This window comes from Trachemys scripta, chromosome 23 (genome assembly GCF_013100865.1).
Source record: "Trachemys scripta elegans isolate TJP31775 chromosome 23, CAS_Tse_1.0, whole genome shotgun sequence".
Taxonomy (NCBI): domain Eukaryota; kingdom Metazoa; phylum Chordata; order Testudines; family Emydidae; genus Trachemys; species Trachemys scripta.
In genome coordinates, this window is record NC_048320.1 from 8,175,074 (window position 1) to 8,184,328 (window position 9,255).

The following is a 9,255-nucleotide window of genomic DNA, read 5'->3' on the forward strand; positions in this document are numbered from 1 at the left end:
TATCCCAGAGTCTTTCCAGACTGATTCCTGCAGTTATTCCAGATTGGATTGGCTCCATTTGCAAGTCAAAGGGCTATTCCACCACTAAATGCCACCTGGGACCTGAAGTTCCAAGCCATGGAGACAGAGCTCTGCTCACAATCCTAGAATTGTCCCTCCAGAGCAGTGAAGTCTAGTGCAGTGGCTCTCAACCAGGGGCATGCATACCCTTGGGGGTACGCAGAGGTCTTCTAGGGGGTACATCAACTCATCTAGATAGTTGTCCAATTTTACAACAAGCTACATAAAAAGCATTAACGAAGTCAGTACAAACTACAATTTTATACAGACAAAATGAGAAAGTCAGCAATTTTCCAGTACTAGTGTGCTATGACACTTTTGTATTTTATGTCAGATTTTGTAATCAAGTCGTTTTTAAGTGAGGTATCAGGGAGTAGCCGTGTTAGTCTGTATCCACAAAAACAACAAGGAGTCCGGTGGCACCTTAAAGACTAACAGATTTATTTGGGCATAAGCTTTCATGGGTAAAAAATGCCTGCCATTTGGATTATGCAAACTTGGCTGTGAATGATCCATCATTGCCTTTAAAAGTCATTGGGGGAGGGATAGCTCAGTGGTTTGAGCATTGGCCTGCTAAACCCAGGGTTGTGAGTTCAATCCTTGAGGAGGCCACTTGGGGATCTGGGGCAAAATCAGTACTTGGTCCTGCTAGTGAAAGCAGGGGGCTGGACTTGATGACTTTTCAAGGTCCCTTCCAGTTCTAGGAGATGGGATATCTCCATTAATTATTATTATTATAAGTCAAAGAAGGTGGTAGATCTCTTCTGTCAAGGCAAAGTGAAGTTTCAAAGGAACCTAGTAACTTCCTAATCAATAGAAATAGAATGACTAACACAAGTGGAAATACATTATACCAGAAGAGTTCACAGCCAGTAATAGAGGAAGAAGGAAGTCTTCCTAAGAAGTGGGTTTTTTACCCACAAAAGCATCTGAAGAAGTGGGGTTTTTTACCCATGAAAGCTTATGCCCAAATAAATCTGTTAGTCTTTAAGGTGCCACTGGACTCCTTGTTGTTTTTAAGTGAGGTGAAACTTTGGGTATGCAAGACAAATCAGACTCTTGAAAGGGGTATAGTAGTCTGGAAAGGTTGAGAACCACTGGTCTAGGGGTGTGGCAGTGTAAAAGGAAACCATTCTGTCATAGGAAAACAGCATTTTTTTAGAAGAGCATATTGCAAAAAATGGAATACAACTGAAGAAATCAAATGTGTTGTATTATTGATCAATAACTGTCTCTGAGTAAGGTCTGACAGAACACAAATGTATTGAATATGTTAATTTCAGTTTGGAATATTGAATTCATGTACTGTATGCAGATGGCATACATTTTTCAGATTTGGAAGGAAAGGGTTTCTGTATAAAAGAACATTTCCCAGCCCAAAGCAAGAAGGAAAATATTTTACAAAATACAAAGAGGAGGTGGGTGTTTGAAAGAAGCAATGACAAATATCCTTCAAACTAAAGAGCGTCTAAGTCAAGCCTGTCAGACTGAGAAGGCCTGAAAAAGGAAACTGGTGAAAAATGACTCATTGAAGACTAAAATAACATAGTGAGAAAAACGAATGTTCTTTCTCTATAGCTTTGAAAGTTAAAAAAAATCTCATTTCAAGTTTTATTTTTCCGGGAACTGAAGGCTGACGTGAGCATGTGGCTATGGTATTCTAGCTCCAGGACAACCATGTCCCGGAAGTGGAGTGATGGATGCGTGATACATATCCAGAGCTTGATACTCCTTTTTCTTCTGCCTCTCCCTTGGATTGTGCCTTGACATTCACTGCAAGGACAGATGGGTCAAGGGGGAGAGAGGTGCCGTGCGTGCTTAGATTTGCTTTTGCCTTCTGTAGTCTCCAGAAGTTCTCCAGCAAATCCACAAACGTTCTCTCACACAGCCTTCCCTGTTCGTTCTCCCGCGTGCATTTGTGAGCAGGCTGGTTACAAGGATAGGTGCTGTTGGGAAAGAATTTCACTCATGCTCTGTTTAAAGCTAGATGTGGCTCCACCCCCTGCTTGGGGTGGTACAAAGAGGGGCCCATCCACATAACTCCTGTCAGCTCAGCTGGCACTGCCAGGGGCCCACTGTAGGCAGGCTAGGGGCTTCCCCCTCCCCAAACCATCATGCCCCATATTCAGGCAGGCTGGGGTTCATCCCAGAGAAAGAAGAACTCAGCCTTCTCCCACCTGTGTAGAGGATTTGGAGTGAGGGCTGTGATCAGGCAGACATACCTTATTTAAATCCGGCTTTGCCAAGTAGCCGCAGAGTGAAATTAACAAGACTGGCTGGGTCAGTGCTGCTATTCCGGACACCGGGCAGCGAGAAACTGTCAAGAATCATTCAGTTTCACTCTGCAGATGCAGAGTCTTGGGCTCTTCTCTTTCCACTCTCCCTGTTTTGCCAGCCATCTTCAGGATTCATAGTTTTCTTCCTTTGCTGTTGAATGGGCCGAGAGTAATTTCATTGCCACCCGTAAAATACAAAAATTAAGATGAATGACTTGTCAGGTCAAGTGGAAAGAGGCAGCTTCAGTTTAAAAGCAGGGGCTCACCGTGAACTAATGCAAACCAGCAAAATGGGGAGACTGCCTGACAATGTTAGGGGTGGCCATTGGCTGTCATGGTTGTATTTACACTTCTCCTGGGATGGGCAGGAAGTAGGTAATTGTCAGGAGAGCAGCTGACTGGGTGTGGTTATCTGGAGGAAGCTGGGTAGTTGGGGAGATTCTGAAGGGGAAACTGAGGAAGCTGGAGGTGCTGGGATAGCTAGGAAGGATGGGTTTGTTGGGGGGCTGGATAATGTCCCTTGAGCTCTGGAGCAGAACCCAGCCAGGACTGTGTTTCCTATAGGAGACAGCCATCCATCCAACATCATTCCCTTCTAATGTCCGTTCAGCGGCCTATATGAATTAAGTTGGTAGCTATCTAGCTACCTTTCCATATGCCAAGTATCACCATGACAGAGCTGATGAATAATTCATAATGAACAATTTATTTGACTAATTTCACTTCTGTTCGCAAAATACACAGAGAAGATGGCAATTTTCTCAATTTCATTCCTTATTCAACAGTATTTTTTGCAAGTTTCCTTTGCTCCGTGGCTAGCTACTTGAAATTAAAGCTGAGTTGCTTAGATGCGATCGGCTATGGAAGTCACCTGGCACGTGTCTGATCGCTGATTGAATAAGTGTTGCTTTTGTTTTCGGGTGTCTGGTGCAAATGCTTGTAAAAAGCAAGTTTAAAATGAGCTTTTCGTGAGTACAAGATTAGAATTTTGCTCTTTTGTCTGCTGTAGTATCTGAGTGCCTCACAGTCTTCAATGTATTTATCTTCACTGTGAGGCAGGGCTATTATCCCCATTTTACAGATCGGATGCTGAGGCACAGAGAGCTTAAGTGACTTGCCCAAGGTCACATGTGAAGACTGTGGCACAGCAAGGAATTAAACACAGGTCTCCCAAATCCTAGGTTGTGCCCTAGCCATAGGCGCCAACTTTCCCCGGCGCCGGTGGGAGCTGGCACACCCCCGCCGCCCCTGGCCCCGCCCCGACTCCACCCTTTCCCCGCCCCTGCCCCGCCCCCATTCCAAACCCTTCCCCAAAGTCCCCACCCCAACTCCACCCCCTCCCTGTCCCTATTGAACCCCTTCCCCAAATCCCTGCCCCGGGCCTGCCTCTTCTCCGAGCATGCCACATTCCCCTTCCCTACCAGCCGTGTGAAACAGCTGTTTCACAGCGCTAGCACTGGGAGCTAGGGGGAAAAAGTGGGCATGTGGCACACTCAGGGGAGGAGGCGGAGGCGAGCTGGGGCGGGGGGCAGGGTGGGGAGCTACTGGTGGGTCCTGAGTACCCACCAATTTTTTCCTGTGGGTGCTCCAGCCCCAGAGCACCCCCGGAGACAGCACCTATGGCCCTAGCCACTGCATTAGCCTTCCTCTCTGTGAGCCTCCAAGCCAGTACAACCTGAGAGCAAATTCAAAAGGAGTGCAGACATGGCCAAAGCAAATTTGTTTAAAAAATTCAAATGTTTATTTGTGGGGAAATTCTCAGGGGAATTTGCCCAGCTCTAGTAAACGTCAGGCCAGAAGGCCCTGCTGGCTGTGATGTCCTGCACTGAGAAACTCAGAGGCCTCTCTATCAACCCTTTCTGTGAAGTAAACCTTGAAACCCAGTCTACTCTAGGGACTGAAATCACACTGCAGAGAAAGAAATAGACACCAGGCAGAAAGAGAGCGAGATAAAGATGACAGCAATGGAGAGAGCGAGGTCTGGGAGAGAAGTAATTATTACAAACTCCAGGCTTTGAAAACCACTCAGGAATACGGAGGGTCACCATTAGCCTCGTGGGGCTCTATTCTGTTTCTGCGGGACACCAATAACTACCATTGACTTAGGGGGTAAGGGGCTGCTACTGATGTAATCTTCACCTGGTTGGTCTTTGGGAAGGTCCTGAAGGGCAAAACAGCACTGCAAAGTGAGACTATCATGAGAATGTCAATTGCCAACTGTTTGTGCAGCTGCCCCCAGTCCCAGGTCCCCGTAACTCCATTCCACCACCTGTCCCCGCGACTGCTGATGCTGAGGCTCCCAGAGGGTGGGTGGTCTTAAGGCCAGGAGCATTTATAGAAAGGATCTGTCAACATCAGCCGGCGCCCCTCATGCAGAATTGCACTTCACAGCTGGAGGAGGCTATAAAAATCATCACTCGATCCTAGCAAGTCCCAGGACAATAGCTGATGCCGTGTCCTTTTATAGCTTGGCTGCTTTGCTCATGTCCTGGGGGCTCTGAGGAGAGGTAAAAATAGGTTCCCATTCTAAGGAGAGCCTGTGGCGGTATCTCTTTCGGTCTGAGATAAGAGAGTGTTTCATACCAAAGATGGTTTGGATGTTGGGAGACTCAGAACATCCCCTATGGAATGGAAGAGGCAGACGGAGCTGGCTTTCGTTTTGAGGAGTCACTTGCACTTGATGTGGGGATAAGACTGTGAGATGAAGCTGGAGGAATTAACCCACATCCTGCTCCTGAAGACACCTCTCTTCTCTCACACTTAGCAGCGGAGGACAAAGGCTTTTTGGGTCTTCAGATGCTTCTCTGTATCACACAATTTGAAGCAATGCCCAGTCGTTCAGTGGCCTGTGTGCAATGAGTTGAAGAGTCTCATTCTATCTGCCAGTAAAAAGGTGTCCACCTTACAAACACCACTGTTATATTGGCCATCTTCTTGGCAGGTACAGCAGAGAGCCTAAGGATTGAGAGACCATACCATCCCTAAGCCTTTATATGCATACCGGCCAGGATTCTCAAAGCAAGCACCTATAGATTTAGTCAAATGATTGCAAATTTGCAAAATCACATATATGTAAATAAGTTTGCATAAATTGCTCCCAGCTGTAGAGAGAGATACAGAAAGATGAAGGGATGGAAAGTGGGGGGAGAGAAAAGGGGGACAAAGTGCCTCAGCATTTAATTCTCTTCCCCCTGCCTTCCCTCCCAGCATCAGCATTTCAAACTTTCCCTCCTGCACTGCCCTTGCATTGCCCACCACCAAGACACCGCAGAGTAACTTCCCACTATTCCATGGCACCACCACACACACTCCCCAACGGAATTTCAATGGGCATTGAAGGTCTCAGAACTTGCAAGATGATTCCCCAGAGAAACAACTTTTGTGATGTTTATTATGAGTCACATGATACTTGGTGTTTCTCTTAAAGTCCCAGCGTCCAGAATCAGATTATTACCCAAGAAGCTCAGTTTTCTTTGAAAAGGTAAGTTTCTAGCCTTCACGGTTGCAAAGAAAAGCTTGAAAATAAGAACCCGAAATGCTTCAGCACTAGAAGACAAATAAAAATAACCTTAAAATTATTATTTTTTAAATCGCATTCTTTTAAGCCAGTCTCGTGAGTTTGGGGTTTGGCAAAACTGGGACCCTGTAAATGTAAAATCAGTATCATCATTTGATGTGGTCAGATTTACAATGTGGGCTCCCTGGGAAATGAAATGTGTTCTGTTGTATTCGTGTATTTAATATATAATCCATAGAAGGGGTGCCAAGTGATTAAAAAAATGAATTGTGTGATAAAAAGTTAATTGCGGTTAATTGCGCAGTTAATTGTGCTGTTAAACAATAATAGAATACCATTTATTTAAATATTTGTGGATGTTTTCTATATTTTCAAATATATTGATTTCAATTACAACACAGAATACAAAGTGTACAGTGCTCACTTTATATTTATTTTTATTACAAATATTTGCACTGTAAAAAAAAATAGTATTTTTCAATTCACCTAATACAAGTACTGTAGTGCAATCTCTTTATCGTGAAAGTTGAACTTACAAATTTAGAATTATGTACAAAAAACTGCCTTCAAAAATAAAACAATGTAAAACTTTAGAGCCTGCAAGTCCACTCAGTCCTACTTCTTGTTCAGCAAATCGCTCAGACAAACAAGTTTTGCAGCAGATAATGCTGCCCAGTTCTTGTTTACAATTTCACCTGAAAGTGAAAACAAGCGTTCACATGGCACTGTTGTAGCCAGTGTCGCAAGATATTTACATGCCAGATGTGCTAAAGGTTCATATGTCCCTTCATGCTTCAACCACCATTCCAGAGGACATGTGTCCATGCTGATGACGGGTTCTGCTCGATAACGATCCAAAGCAGTGCGGAACAAAGCATGTTCATTTTCATCATATGAGTCAAATACCACCAGCAGAAGGTTGATTTTCTTTTTTGGTGTTTTGGGTTTTGTAGTTTCTACATCGGAGTGTTGCTCTTTTAAGACTTCTGAAAGCCTGCTCTATACCTCGCCCCCTCAGATTTTGGATGGCACTTCAGATTCTTAAACCTTGGATCGAGTGCATAGCTATCTTTAAAACTCTCACATTGGTACCTGCTTTGCATTTTGTCAAAAATCTGCAGTGAACGTGTTCTTAAAACGAACAACATGTGCTGGGTCATCATACAAGATGGCTATAACATGAAATATATGGCAGAATGCGTGTAAAACAGAACAGGAGACATACAGGAGCTCAGTCACAAATTTAATTAATGCATTATTTTTGTAATGAGCGTCATCAGCATGGAAGCATGTCCTCTGGAATGGTGGTCGAAGCATGAAGGGGCATATAAATGTTTAGCATATCTGGCACGTAAATATGTTGTGACACTGGCTACAACAGTGCCATGCGAACGCCTGTTCTCACTTTCAGGTGACATTGTAAATAAGAAGCGGACAGTTTTAGCTTCCGTAAATGTAAAAAAAACTTGTTTCTCGTAGTGATTGTCTGAACAAGAATTAGGATTGAGCAGATTTGTAGGCTCTAAAGTTTTTACATTGTTTTGTTTTTCAGTGCAGTTATGTAACAAAAAAAATCGACATTTGTAAGTTGCACTTTCATGATAAAGAGATTGCACTACAGTACTTGTTGTCAGACATCACCGATGTGGTGCTCTGCTCTATGCAATGTTACACTTGTATGCAGTGAATTGAAAAATACTATTTCTTTCGTTTATCATTTTTACAGTGCAAATATTTGTAATAAAAATAATAATAAAGTGAGCACTGTGCACTTTGTATTCTGTGTTGTAATAGAAATCAATATATTTGAAAATGTAGAAAAACATCCAAAAAGATTTGGTAAATTTCAATAGGTATTCTATTGTTTAATAGTGCTATTAAAACTGCGATTAATCGTGATTAATTTTTTTTAATTGTGATTAATTTTTTTAGTTAATTTTGTGAGTTAATTGCGATTAATCGACAGCCCTAATCTATAGGCTAAGGGAACAGGTAAAGCTAAACGAGGCCACTTATTGGGGAGAGAAAAACTAAGATGAACCTGTTTTTCCAATGAATGAACAGTACCCTGGCATTTTCTCACTGCTGAGTGCTTGCATTTGCAACCTTAATACGATTCTTTTATTGCAGTTCTCTTTGTCTGTAACAGAAAAAGAATCCGCTTCTGAAATGCGAACTCAAGAGACATTCCTGCCATGCAAGAACCTGAACGTCTTAGCACTTCAGCACTGACAGCTTCTCTCCCCCTTCCTAAAGGCTTGTCTACATGGGGAAGTTATTCCAGGTTAAGGTAGGTGTGAATCTATTCTAGTCCACACTGGGAATTATTCCAGAACAGCTATAGTAGGATAGTTATTCTGGAATAGCCATGCTTTTCGATTTCCCCGTGTAGTCAAGTTTGCAGTAATAGCAGAAGCTCCTCACTCTGCTGGGCTGTCCCTATGCTGCTGGAAGGGCAAGCTTTTCAGCTCTGGGCAGGGGCGGCTCTAGCTTTTTTGCCACCCCAAGCACGGCAGGCAGGCTGCCTTCGGCGGCACACCTGCGGGAGGTCCCCGGTCCCGCGGATTCGGCGGCTTGCCTGCGGGAGGTCCCCGGTCCCGCGGATTCGGCATATCCGCCGCCGAATAGCCGCCAAATCCGCGGGACCGGCGGACCTTCCGTAGGCAAGCCACCGAAGGCAGCCTGTCCGCTGCCCTCGCAAGGTCCGGCAGGGCGCCCCCCACGGCTTGCCGCCCCAGGCACGCGCTTGGAGTGCTGGTGCCTGGAGCCGCCGCTGGCTCTGGGGCCTGCCGGCTCTGGGGCAGGACCAGGGGGAATGAGACATTTTCAGACTCGAGAGGATTCAGTAATGGACCAGGTTCCAATGGCCACCAGAGGCCGCTGCTGCTGCACAGAAAAAGGTCATGCTGCTCCCAATATTCCTTAGAAAGAAAAAGGGGGGACAGGAGTGGGGTGAAAACAAGGGGGAGAGAGAGAGACATTGAGGAGAAGGAGAGCAGGGATAGGAGAGGAAGAGAAGGGGAGGAGGGAGAGAGGGAAGGGGCAAGAAGAGGAGGTGAGAAGGGAAAGAGGAGGAGGGGGAAGTGGAGAGGGAAAGGGAATAAGGAGAAAGGGGAAGGGGAAAGAAGAGAAGAAGGAGAGGAGGAGGAAAGGAAAGGGGGAGGAGAGCAGGAAGAGGGGTGGGGAGGAGAGGAGAAGGGAGGAAGGAGAGGAGGAGGAGAGGGAAGTCGGGGTTGAAGAGGGGGAGGGGAAGGAGAGGAGGAGAGGGAAGGAGAGGAGGAAGAGGGAGAGGAGGAGGAAGAGAAGGGGAGAGGGAAAGGGAAAGAGAGGAAGGAAAGGGGAAGCAGAGGAGGAAGGAGAGGGAAGGAGGGGTTGAAGAGGGGGAGGGGAAGGAGAGGAGGA